We start from the raw sequence: 14,469 nt of genomic DNA, 5'->3' as shown, positions 1-14,469 counted from the left end.
TAGACTTGAATTACTGTGATGTTGAATGGTTTGCCTTGGATTCGTACTGAGATCATTCTATCGTTTTTAAGATTGTGCCCCAGTACTGCTTTTCCCACCCTTTTGTTGACTATGAGTGCTACTCCATGTCTTCTAAGGGATTCTTGCCCACAGTAGTAGATATGATGGTCACCTGAATTAAATTCGCCCATGCCTGTCCATTTTAGTTCGCTGATTCCCAAGATGTTGATGTTCAATCTTGCCATCTCATGTTTGACCACCTCCAGCTTACCTTGATTCATTGATCTGACATTCCAGGTTCCTCAACAATATTGTTCTTTACAGCATCGGATTTTCTTTTCACCACCAGACACATCCACAGCTGAGTGTCCTTTCGGGTTTGGCCCAGCCGCTTCACTCTTTCTGGCACTACTTGGAAATACCCTCTGCTCTTCCCCAGTAGTATACTGGACAAATGCTCATTTGCAGAAGTGGAATGAAATTCTCATATATCCCTAAAAAAATCTGATTGGGTCAATGAGTGGACGATACAAACAAAGATGCCTGACAATCCACAAAATACAGATGGAACAGATTTAACATAATCCATTCAACCATAGTTACTGGACACATAGGCTAAGGGAGGACTTACTGAGAGTATTTAAAGGGGCCCTGCCTATGCCTTAGCTCGATCAGGTTGGACAGCTTCCCCAAGCTTGGCCAGATAAGCTCAGGGATTGCACAGCTCCTTTGCTCCCATAGCTTGACACTTCTCTGAATTTGGCCCTGTGCTACTCAGACAATGCAAACTTCCCCAGAGCCTTAAAAGACAGCATTTGAGGGAGGTTGCTCCCATAGCTTGACACTTCTCTGAATTTGGCCCTGTGCTACTCAGACAATGCAAACTTCCCCAGAGCCTTAAAAGACAGCATTTGAGGGAGGTTCCTTCTAATGTCTAAGGCATGGAGAAAAAATAGATGAAAGCTTGAGGGGGCACAAGGAACAGCAGAGGGATTTTCAACAATACAAAAATGAAAAAGAAAACTAAAAAGTTTTAATTCAGTAGCTGGAATGTTTGTAAGGGAGCGATCCTATGGTCATTAGTCAGTGGCTAGACAGCCATAGGATATGTCAGTTTCCGGGAACCTACCTCAGAGCCTGCGCTCCAAGGTCAGTTCCCTAGGAACTGACCTTCCCCCTCCCGCACTTCCTCGTAGGCAGCTCGGAACGGCCCCATGTGCCGCGCTCGGAAGAGAAGTGCAGAGCGGCCAAAATGGGGTGTTCTGGGGGTGTTCCGGAGCAGGGAAGGCGGAAATGCTGGTATGACACATCCAATGTGTCATCCAGCAGATGCTTCCCCTGCTCCACCTTCCCGTGGCTAGACAGCTGAAGAGACGATCCCCTCTGCGCTTCCTCTGCCCTGCACTGGATAGGTGGTCACCTCCGAGTTCGGAGGCGGCTGCCTATCCAGATAGGATTGTGCCCTAAAATGCTGAAATATCTGCAAATGTTGAAATCATTTGCAAAGAAGATCCAAATTGCCTCAGCCAGAATTAAGTGCAGCAATTCTCCATTTTGACCAATAGGTTGTCGGCTATTCTGTTGTTCCATAAACTCTTCTTCTAGCACATCTGCACAGCTCTTTTCCTCTTGTGACACCTTACATTCTGAATTATGTTACTTCCTACCTTTGGAGGACAGGGGCTGGAGTGACAAGTCTTCCAGCTCTGAGATACATTTATTCTGAACTCTTTTGGTCAGTTCACACAAGAATCAGTTCACACAAGAATCGGATGTTTTCTTAACTCAGGTGGCCTGAGGGCACATTGCCCTGGGGCAATGTCTCTTAAACTTCTAGAAATTGCAGAATTGGGGATGTTAACATCTGTGAGTTCTCCAACTCCTGCATTACACTAATTCATATGAGTAAGTCATGGCTGTGAGTTAAGAATATACTCAAAAACATTGTGTGTACCAGACCCTAACTCCACAGGAGAAGAATGACAAAAATAACAAGTAACTTTATTGGCCCAATAAAGGTATTACACTAATATGGATTTACTACATGCTTCTTCCCCATGGCAAACTTGCCTTTACCTCTTGAGAGCTGCTCCATCCCTGTGGTTTGACTGTGAGCACCTATTTACCTTTTCTTTTCATAAGTGTGCTCCCAAAACAGTACAGAGAGCCCATCTCTCAAGAGTAGCAGCTGAGGGCAGAAAACCTATAAGCTTAGAATGAATCTTACAAACATGAAGATGCGGCTTTCCTTCCATACTTTAAAAGGCTTCCTTTGCAGAAGCAGGTTCAGCAGAGTCTCTTCCTAATCGGAGCACGCCACGGTGCACAGGAAGCACAGCAGAAACACAAGTGCTGAATGCATTGTCTTGATATCACAGATGATACCAATCAGGCATTTTCCACAGTAATCCCTAACTCCCTTTCCTGTTCAGAAGCTGGCATTCCAAAGATTTCCCTACCATTATATCCCCTAGTATATGGAGTTTGAAGCAGGCACATATTTTTTCCTGTGATCTCCCCTATAAGCCTTTCCCCTTCCTTACATTATCCTAGTGCCTTCCTTTCAACAGGAACACTCTGGAAAAAATGGGTATGTTTCCTGATGCAGTGAGAAGCTGTCGATAGCATGCAGTCTCAACAGAGTGAACTATTGTTGAGTGCATAAGCTGTCCAGACATGCTATTTTTTCCCACCTACGCAAGACATTTACAGTGTTGGCCTTAGTGGAGACTGTGCCATTTGGGCTCCGATTCAGACACCAAATGTCTGGGGCCGGCACTAGCCGCAGGGATGCTATGGCCCTTATACAGCTATTGCTGCACCGGAAACCAGTAGAGGCTGGTGGCTCTGGTTTGGGTGGGGTTCAGCGCCTTGGTTCAGCACCTTGGATAGCTTCTTTAGAATTCTAGTTGGTTCTGAATGAAACCCAGAATGAGTCACAGCCCCACCAAAATCAGAGCCACCAGCCTCCACTCCTGGAAACAGATCTTAGACCTGTTGTTTGTTTGTTTATTTATTTATTTATTTATTTATTAAATTTCTTAATTGCCCATCTGGCCGGTCACCCGGCCACTCTGGGCGATGTACAGCAGTACAAACAGTCTAAAACAGTAACATTAAACATTAAAGCATCGTATTTCTAAAAATACCCCACCCCACCACAAATGCCTGCCTGAACACCCAAGTTTTCAATGTGTGGTAGAAGCTCGTTAAAGAGGTTGTGAAGATGTATCATGCCACTAGCCTTTCCCAATGGCAGTCTGGTCCCGCATCTACATGGCGCCGAATTCATTGTTCGTTCTGTCGGGGGGACCTGTGCAGTATTAGCGCTGCGAATTAACAACTGGGGCGGTAGATGGGAGGGTTAAAGCGGGCTTCCCAAGCAGGGAAGAGCAGAGGGCGCAGAGCTGGGGAGGAGGGTGCATGACTAGCATGTAGGGCTTGCTTGCGAGTAGACGTTCATGACAAACCCTGCATACACATTTCTGAGGCGGGCAGGCAGCCGCTGCCTCGGGAGATTGAGCCCACGCTGAGAGCAGAGAGTGCGGAGCTGGGGAGGAGGAGAGAGCGAGTAGCACATAGTCTGTTCACTGCCCAGTCAACAGGCTCCCCCCTGCCGCCCAAACACAGGCTCGATGAAGTGCTTCTGAGTACATGTTTATGGAAATCATCCGCCCTGCACCCACCCTCCTCAGCTGCGCAGCTGCGAATCCACAGGCATGCAGCGTTTCTGCGCTGTGTTCCTTTGTAGCTGAACGTCTCCACTCTCAAGCTCGATACTTAAAGTGAGAGGGGCAGCGATGTGGAACTGAAGGCAATGAGTTACTTCCCGGTAGACATGTCTGCCCCTCTGCTCCCCCTGCTGCCCCTGGCTACTTTCCCTTCCACGGATCAGTGCGGCTTCCACCAGCCCGCTCCTTCATGCCTCTGTCCCTGCGGAGCTGGGAAGGCGGAGGGGCATCACTAACAGCGCTGTGATTTCAGACTGAAGAAGGGACAGACAGCTCAACTCCCCACAGTGAACCCGAAGCAAGTGGAAATTTTGCAGCAAATGGACTTTGAGAAAACCCGGATTTCTCCGTGAAGACCACAATTGGGCTGCGAAGCGGGGACTGTGTCATGTCACAAAGATCTTCCCTTCAAAGCAGCACCAGGCCAAATGGCTCATGTAGGTGGGGCCCAGGGTGAATGAATATGTGGTGGCAGCTGGGCTGGGATCAGGCCACTCACCTCCACGTGTTAATAAAAATGAGCATGAAGAGCTTTTGCTTATTCAGTACAAGCCCATGTATAATGGACAGAGCTGACATTTGTACAGTTTGTACATGCGTAGGCTCTGTACGCAGGTCTTAGGGTGGCCATGAGTCCTCTTTAATGGACAGAGCTGACATTTGTACAGTTTGTACATGCGTAGGCTCTGTACGCAGGTCTTAGGGTGGCCATGAGTCCTCTTTAACAGAGGACAGTCCTTTTTGAAGGGCATCCAGAGGACTGTTCTCTGTTTTGAAGGTGTCCTCTGTTTGAAGGGCCGTTCTGTCCAATTCCAGTTTAAAGATAAAGAACCATCAGAAGGAAGATCTGGGCCTTGAAGCTGCCCATGAACAGCACCTGGACAGCAGACTGAGCAAGGCACACAGGCCACCTGGTCACTGTCTTCCACACGATAATGAGATGCAGTGTATTTCTATTTAAATTATCATTATCATTTCTACGTTTGCATCTATACATATAAATTAATGTATGCAAATGTTATGCAAATTGGTGTCCTCTTTTGTCCTCTTTTTTGGTGACGCGTGTCATCTTTTGGGGGGTGCTTCACAACTGGCCACCCAAACACAGGTTCAGATGATTACACAGAGGACAGGAGCAGGCCAACCATACATGATCCCACCCTTACCTCCACGTGTTCATTCACTCTGGGTTGTTGTCTGAAAAGGGCTACTGTCTCAGTGGAGCAGATCATAGTATCGTCAGACACTGAAACGTATTTTATAAGAGAATATAGGAGTTTGCCTATGTGGGAGATTTAGAGCAGTGGTCCTAAATGATGGCTCACAGGAGCCTTGTTGGTTTGTTGTAGATTGTATGCAGCACTGTCAACAGTGTGGCACAAGTCATTTAAAGAGAAATGCCCTGGATTTTGAAGATGTACAGGTAAGGCAGAAACAAATATTATATCCTGTGGATATTTCCATTAATAAAAGAAAATCAAAGGAACCAATGTTCTAACAGTCCTGCAAAACACCCATAACTTTTCACTTCTGCTGTGTGATTTATCTTGCAGAATATCTTGGTTAAAACATTATGCACTCTGTAGAACTGACCTCTTGTAAATAGCAGTAGGCTAAGAAGTTATGACTCTGCCTAACCTAGCCAAATAATCCCTCCACTCACTCTCTCTCTCTCTCTCTCTCTCTCTCTCTCTCTCTCATTTCTCATTATGCTGCTGTATTGATCCAAAACCAGCCAGATTTTATTAGGTATTTGTGTGCAATAACAAAATAGGAACAAGCTCCAAATCCAGAATTTATAGCTAAGCATTTTTGTCCATCTTTTCATGAGATGCACCAGATGTTGCAACAAGTTAAGAGGTCACATTCCCCTGTCATTAATGCAATTGAAACATGACATGCTAACTATATATTTCTGTGCCATGTTCTAGAATGCAGATGTTCACTTAATCCAGCATCTAAATCATGATGCTCATTTGTGCTGCATTCAACTAGCTCCGTGTGCCTTTCTGTGTAATGGGGATGCGTATCTATATTCAGGCTTGCATGCAACCAGTTGTGCACAGTTAGCACTAGACTGGGGCCTATAAAACTGTATCCTCACAGCTGCTTTTCCCCAAATTGGTTCTAGATTTGTTCTGTGTGCCCACACCATGGGGGCTGCTCAGAGCCAAGGGATCAATACAGTAGACAAATGTGATCACCAGTGCTCTAATGGGCTTGAGGTTTATACACTTGTAAGAAAAGAATGTTGGTGCAGAGTTATCTTGTACCACACCATAGCTTACAGGTAGGGTGGCTACTGATGCCCCACCTCTTCCACCACCACCACCCAAAAAAGCACCAATTTGCATAATATTTCCAAATGCAAATGTAAATTTATAGGTGCAAATTTAGACATGATAACTATAATTTAAATAGAAATACAAGACATCTCATCGTAGTGAAGAAGACTGATTAGGTGACCTGTGTGCCTATTGCCCTGTCCGCTGTCCAGGGGCTCCCTGGTGTTGATGAGCCACTTCAAGCCCCCCTCTCCCCGTCTCCCCTTCTTATGGTTGACTTTAAATCAGACTGGGCAGCCCATCAAATAGAGGACACCTTCAAATAGAGGACTGACCTTTGCCAGCTCTCCAAAGTAGAGGACTGTCCTCTGTAAAGTAGGAGACCCGGCAACCCTATTTGCAAGTTATGAAATGCCTGTAATAGTAGAAGAAAACATAAAACAAACCATCTGCATAATGCTTCTACAAATAAATGGAACATTGGCTGTTCTGATTCATATGTTAGTGCTACAATGTAGGCTGTCGCTGAAAAATAAAATAAAAATCTTTCAGCTTGGATGGGCCTTTTCATCACAGCGGTAATGTCTGGAAGTGGCAGCTACATGAATCATGTGCTTAGTTCCCACACCAGTGCCAGTGGTTCCCAGATGGAGGTGTGGCAAAGGTATGGCGCTAACCACATAATCAGATGACCCACATGGTTGCCGCTTGCATGGTATCACTGCAAGCATGGAGCCCCACCCACGTGAAAGAAGTTATTCAGTGGCAGCTTGACCAGAGTGGTGACTAACTAGACCAGCCTTCCCCAACCAGGTGCCCTCCAGATGTTTTGAACAACTCCCAGCATTTCTGTCCATTGGCCATGCTGACGGGGGCTGATGGGAGTTGAAGTCCAAAACATCTGGAGGGCACCAGGCTGGAGAAGCCTGAATTAGACTTTAGCTTTCATTTATGGCACAACTGGGTTTGTGGGTAATAGAATGCAATGCACATATCCTGATTTCAGCAAAACTTTGATATATGTCAAATGATATTCTCCTAAGCAGTGGGGAGAAAGGTGGATGTAAACTAGTTTCCAGGAGAAGTAATGAGTGTATCATTTCCAAGCTGGGTAGAAGGAATTACAGGAGTTCAACAAGTTGGAAAGCTGCATCAGAATCTCCCAGGGGCTGAATTCCAGGGGTGGGTAGGGCCCAAGGCAAAGGGGTGGAGGCCAAAGGCAAAAGGGATGGGACCAGACATACCAAAAATACCAGCATAATTCAGCTTAAAGCTCTAACTGCCAGTAGCTAAGCTTAGGAGAGGCATTTACATCTCTTAGAATGGGGGAAAAACCTGCTGGGAAACCACCAAATGATTAGCAGTTGGGGGAAAGGGGATGTGGCCTTCTGAAGAACCTCAGAGGGCCAGATTGGGGCCTCAAGCAGCCCAAATTTCAGCCAGAGGCCTGAGGTTTGACACCCCTGGTTTATACTTATGGAAGCCAAGGGATCACTCATCATCTTGATGTCCCTTCCAAGTCTCTGACTCTGTTATTTTTCTACTGAGAAACAGGGTTTTCCCAGGTTTCAACAATTTTGTCTCATCATCAGTGTTCATCTTAGTACTTCATATCTTGGTATATGTGGATGTGATGACAGGAACAAGAGGTCCAAATTGCAGGTTTCAACCCTCCTAATATGTTCTGACTTATTAATCAAACTCACCCTAAATTAACTGTTCCAAAGTCTTGCAAATGCTTTGTTCTCTTTGTCACTATATGGAATATGCTTTCTAGTTAATTAGTTGCCTCTGATTAAACCAAGAAATGACATGTCATGATAATTTCAGCTGCAGTCATCAGTCCACTTGGGCCAGACTAGTGTAATTGATTTTCTTGGGATTTGTATGGTGTAAGCAGCATTATTCAATAATTCCATAATGATGATGATTGTAGATATGCCCGATTGTATGCTGCCTTGGAATCCTAAAAAGGATGAAGGGTGTTTTTAAAACGTTTTACATAAATAAGATGGTTGCCCTCTAGCATGATCCACCAACTACTGACACAGCACAACAATTGCATTAAGGAGCTTAGTTAGTCCCACCAAAGCACGTTGGCTCACTGCCATCCTTCCAGCATGGGAGGTGAGGTGGGAGGTGGGAGAAAAGCAAGGAAACATTTTAAAGGAATCATTCATTAATGGGGGACGATGGAGGCAGGAGGCCCCGATCTCACCAGGGATACAGTGGCCATTTGGATTTCTCCTGCTAGTGCTGCATGTGCTGACATCACATAAACTCACTGCCAGCCTTCACGATGTGTGCATGTACAGAATAGGAAAACATAATAAAAAATTAAGTTTCAATATCCAGAAAATTGGTGTTGGTAGTGGGGGTGTTGGGAAGTCTACTGCGACTTACAGCAGAGTTGCCTTATATAGAGAAAAAGTGGCAACACAGCATTTAAGATTGGAGGCAATAAACGCAGGCTACAGCCAGTTTAAAAGAAGTTCAAATCAACTTACTTTATTAGTGCTTTTTTACACATCGTTGAAGAAGGCTATCTAACACTGTTTAACTACAAGTGCCCCATAAAGCTGGGTCTGTGAGTGTAAGTGAGCATGAGATATGGTTACTTGCTTCCTCTTTGAAGAGACCACATGATGCTTGTTGCTCGTTGCAGAGGAAGGAGGAGAAAGAAGGAAGGGGAAGGAGCAAGAAGAAGGAACTGATCAGACAACAAGGACATTCTCTATTGCCCCCTAGTCTGGAAGCATGCAGAGTTGTTCCTATTATCCAACACCTTGCCCAGCTTCAAGAGGACTGGAGCTTGAAAAGTGAGCCAAGCTGGCAGAATTCTGGCTTGTTGGCAGCCTGATTATCCATGGGCTGACCTGGCAAGAGAAACAAAACCCCAAAGTGAGTTGAAGTTGTGAAAATGTGTGTGTGTTCTACTTACATGCTTGCCCACCCCCATGTGTTTCCTTGGCATACTGATATAACTATTAATGTACACATTTCTTGATAAATTGTATAAAAGAAAGCTCTTGTCTAATCCATTAGTATGTATGCAACAAACACAATGGTAAGTAGCTGCTCTAATATATTCAGCCTTCAGCACTGAAAGGGCAGTTATTTGTTAATCAAATAATCTGTACTAAAGATATTCTCTGTGGCTTCCATTGTCTGTTCAAGAAACCTAGTATGGCAGCTGAAAATAAAAATTGTACTCAAAGGTTCGTGGGTGATTTGACAGCTAGGAAACAAATACATGTGTCACAGGCTACAATGAGTTAGCTTTTCGAATTACCATTTTATGAGTCTGACAAATGCAGCCCTGTTAAATTTGAATACAACATATCAAAATGAATGAGCTCTTGCCCATATATAGGACCTTGAAGAGAAGAGAGATTCTGTCCAGGATTCTCCTCAGTTTCCATCTAGACACCATGTGTGATGGGCCTCATTCTGAGAGTGGCAAGCACCCAGCACCACTTTCTCAACCAGACCTTCAGCAAGACAATCACTTTCTCTCTTGTATCAGCTCTCCAGGGAGAGAGAGTGTCCCCTTGGGGAGCTAAAGCGCCTTTTCCTAATCTGGGGTCTTCCAGATGTTTTGGACTACAACTCCCAGCATTCCAGGCTGAGTCTGATGGGAGTTGAAGTCCACAACATCTGCAGGGCATCAGGTTGAGGAAGGCTGAGCTAAAGTATTTGTCTAGTTACCATCTGATTAGAAACAATGGATTCTTCTGAGCAGGCCTTGAGAGAGCTGTGTGAGGCCTACCTGGGATAGCAGGAGAATCACTGGGAAGGAGGCTGGGCAGAGGGAGGGGAAGGGAAGATGCTGTTTACAGCAGTTTCTGGCAATAGGGCTTGCTTTTGTTCTGTTTGTAATGTTCTATTTGTTTCCTTATGAGTCGAAGCCTCTCAACCTAGTTTGAAGGGAAAGGTAATGGAGGGCCTTGCTTTCCTCAGTCACAAGAAAAGGATGGCTTGGCTGAGGGAATACCTCAGGATGCTCACAAAAAAGTCGCCTGAGAATTCCTGCAGCTTGAAGCAATGGGCTTGTAGTCTGTGTCGCAGGAAATGTTTATGATGAGTTACTAATTATTCCTGAGGCTCCTCCTATATAACATAGGCATCAGGAAAATGTAATATCAAGAGATATCAGATTGTCCCATTCTTATTTCTTTTAGGCTAGCCTATGCTCCTACCTAGGCCACTATCTCTTGGCCCATGCCGCAGGGCACCAAAACACACTTAGGGCACAATACTATGCATGTTTAGACAGAAAAAGTCCTACAACTCCCAGCATGCCTCAGCGATGCACATGGGCTGTCTGGGGCATGCTGGGAGTTGTACAACTTTTTCCTGTCTAAACATGCATAGGATTGCACCCTTAGGTACCATTCACCCTAGATGGTCAAACACAAGAGAGAAACCAGCTGGCTCTCTGCATCTTAATATAATTAGAGTTTTTGTGCTGTGCCCATTCCCATACAAAATATTTGTCTTGGAGCTGCTGTGCATTCAACCCCTACATGGATTTTTGACACCCATAAAACAGTGGTGGGGAATTTCTGGCCTTCCAGATGATGTTGGCCCAACTCCCATGAGCCCCAACCAACATGGCCAATTGTCAGAAATTCTGGGAGTTGTAGGACAACAACATCTGGAGGGCCTCAGGCTCCCCATCCTTATGATAAACAACTCCTGAAGAAAATCTTGGACAGGGACCCTGTTCACTAAACAAGGCTTGATGTACGGGACAACCTGGTCTAATGGTCAATTAAATACTGCCAGGGACACAATCTAGAGCCACTTTCCCCAATCTGGTACCCTCCTATTGGCTCCAGCCAGCATGGCCAATTGCGAGGAATGCTGGGAGATATAGTTTAAACCAAGTTGGGGAAGATTGAGCTAAGAGTTGGCTTTGCAAATTATGCCACAGTTAATTCAAGCGATTTGCCATTTATCCAGCAACCGCCAAGTTACTCTTTACCTCAAAAATCAGTGTGGGGTGTGGGTGAGAGACTTCCTGATAGTGAAATTGGCACTGGTGCATGAGTGTTTTACACACACACACACACACCTCTGAGTTTTAATCTTGTCACTGGCTGCTCTTGAACCAAGTCCATAAAATGCTATTTTAAACTTGAGAAAGTTTGAAGAGCTGTCTGGCCATTAAATACAGGTAGCTGCCAATTGGGACTTACTTGGGAGTCAGACCTGTTTAGTACAGTATGGGATGTCTGAGTAAACAGGCTTAGGATTGTATTGCATATTTCTTGTGGTACAGGCATGTGCCCATAAACATGAGTTGCATGAATTACACTATTTGTCTGATTCACAAGAGACCAGGGCATTCACATTGAGTTAGAATGGATGGACTCATTTAGGTAATATAGCTTGGGGAGGACAGTTATGGCAGCTCTCTGGTGGATGTAATCCAGTACTCCACACCTGCACTGAATTTGAACTTTCAGCCAACCCTGATACACTGGTGTATATTGAAGAATGAAGTTGACGCAGGCTGCAATCTTACCTGGGTGGGGTGGGGTGGTAAGCCCCACTGAATTCAGTGTGACTCACTTCTGAGTAGACCTATATAGGATTGCACCGTCAAGGAAGTATTAGCGTGTGGAAGGCCTCTGAACATCCTCTCTGAATGCTTTAGGTCACATGAGCTGGAACTGAGGTGGAATTTCATATTACAAGGTGTTATTTCTAATAGATTAACAATATCATGGCAAGCTTTTAATATTTTGATAGCTACACACACCCATCAATACTCCTAATTATCGTATGTTAAATATCACAGAAACCAAATGCTCTCTGAGCTGAAGTGTGACATAGGAAAGAATGATAGACCCTTTTGGACTCTATTATATTCATTTCAGCTCCATGACAGGATGTGGACAATCACTGCAAGTTTCCCTGAAACTCCATTCTTCTGTGTTGATGCTTATTCTTTGTCCGAACCTCAGAAGTACAGAGCTTGAACAACTTGACCAGGTACTCACAGAAAGCTTGTTGTGGAGCAGCATCCCAGATTTCAAGCTCACACCCTACCCCAAAACTATGATGCCTCCCTATGCTGCAGCTGACTTTTTGGAGTCATGAGACAAACTACGAACCCCTGTAGCCTTCCCTATTTGAACAGCTTGTTCAAGCCGGCCAGAAACTGGTCCTCCATTTCAAAGAACGAGGTAAAGATTTATTTTCAGAAAGGTCAGGGATGATGTCAGTGGGCAGGCGGATGTATCTCCTTTGGAGCCCAACTGGTGATCTCTTAGCAGCTCTCTTGCTGAATCAGAACCAAGAGAGCTCTCTGGAGATTGGTTTTGGGCCAAGCTCACTGTTTTGCTTCTAGTGTTTGGACACTAATTTAAATGTTTTTATTCTCATTCCTTGACTGTCTCACGGCAGGCTGCACGTTAAATGCTGTGCTCCCCCACCCTCCGCGTGAAATGTTATTAAGCAGTGCTACAAGAACTGTTGGCACTTAGGCTGCTTCCTATCACTCCTGTGAAGGCAGATGCCTGTTGCCAAGTTTCCGGTCTTTGCTTCCTGCTTTGTGACAAGAAGGATCCCCAGGGAACTCAGGGCAGCATAAGAGAGCAGGGAAGGATGAAGTCAGGCCAATGATAAAATCAACAGTATGGGAGAAAGCCCAGTCGGCCATGGAGGGCAAATCCTGCCCTATGACACAAGGTCTTCTACCACAAGCATTGCTTGGTACCACCAGGGATCTTTTGAAAACTAACTCATAGTCTTTTCCATTGCTGGACTGCTTTCAGAGAGGGGAAATTCTTCCAAATGCTTACATTGGGTTGGATCCAGACGCACATGAGTGGAGGTCTATGTGTGTATTGGGGCTTTCCTGCCACATCCTTCCTTCTGCGGCCATTTATGGTCCCAAGAAGCACCTCCTGAGAGGGACACCCTCCAGAACTGTGTGGAATATGGCCTGGGGGTAGCAGCTGGAGGAGGGAGTTGGCAGAAATTAGGGACCTTTTGTGTTAGTGGAAGGTATTACCACTTAAAGGACTCTCTGTATCCTGCCCTATTCCATATTCCTTTCATGGCTGCCCTTTGTTGTAGTGCAGGGATGGGGAACGTGTGGCCCTCCAGATGTTGTTGCACTGCATCCCTCACTATTGCTTAAGCTAGCTAGGGCTGGTGGGAGTTGAAATCCCCATCCTTGCTTTTGTGCTCAGGACTCCTGTTTCACACTTTTCCTCCTGATATCTTTTTAAATATTTGAAAATGTCTGTCAAGTGCTAATTCAAAAGATATGCAAGGGTGATGGAATGAAGACATTCTTTCTTGCCTATTGCATATTTATGTACCAGTGGACTCAACGTGAAATAAATATTGCCTGTGGATCTATTGCTTCTGCTCCCATTTGTTTCTGCCTACATTAGCAAGTCCATTTCCTCCTATGAACTCAATATGCTTGGTCCTTCAAGCTTCTGTAACCTAATTTCTAGATATTTAAATACCCTCGCTGTTTCTCCAAGTAGCTTTTTCCCCCTGAATTTTTCCAATCTATCCACGTGATTTCTGAATTGTGGTGTATTACTTTGAACAAATGAACTATAATATTCAAAGATTTTACAAATCTTAAATAGAGTTGCACACTGTTCTATATGCCAAACTTTCCTACAAGCAGACAAGTAAATAACTAGGTAGGGAAAGCTTACTTGTAAAATACTTAAAAGTAGGTTGCCTTATTGCTGGACCTGTAAAGATATCATGAACTCCAGGTTGCCATGAAGCAACCTATTCAGAAAACCAAATCATGCTTCCAAACTATGCTTTGCAAAGTGTTGCTATAGCAAATTCATCAGTCACTTTCCCAATTGATCAAACTAAACTGTCTGTGATATCACTGGTTCTTGGAGAAATGGAGAATTAGAGGTTAATCTAACACATATGCACTGGACCTATAAGGAAATGTATAGGTTTGGGGAAGATATCAAGCACAGAATTAATTACCTCACACTAGGCACAATTTGTGAACTTCCTATATTTATTTGGTACTGGTTATATTCCAACTCTGTGGGCCCTGAATTAGGCTGCATGTGAGTTACATTCAATGTGCAGCTGTAGTTGCTGATTTTATGGGCTTGGAAATCCAGAACTCCTAGGTTTGGCATTCCAGGAGTATGACACATTTATATGAAGGAATACCTTATAAAAATGAAATGAGATATGAGATGCCTTTCTGGAATGCTTTGATGACAACTATATTTCCTCAGAGCAACAGCTGTTGTGACATAATATCTCATCTGGCTGCTTGCCCAGGTGACAAACAACTCCTCTCCCTTCCATCTTACCACTTACCTGAATAAAGAAGGAAGACTGGATGGTGTAAATTCAGAGACGAAATAGCTAACAAGAATGCAATCTAATTAATATGAGCCTCTTTTCCTCCACACAAATCTGTAGTATGTAGGTATTTA

The sequence above is a fragment of the Heloderma suspectum genome, chromosome 2 (genome assembly GCF_057233095.1).
Source record: "Heloderma suspectum isolate Gila_16-S chromosome 2, 16-S_ref, whole genome shotgun sequence".
NCBI lineage: Eukaryota > Metazoa > Chordata > Lepidosauria > Squamata > Helodermatidae > Heloderma > Heloderma suspectum.
This window is presented reverse-complemented; position numbering follows the sequence as displayed.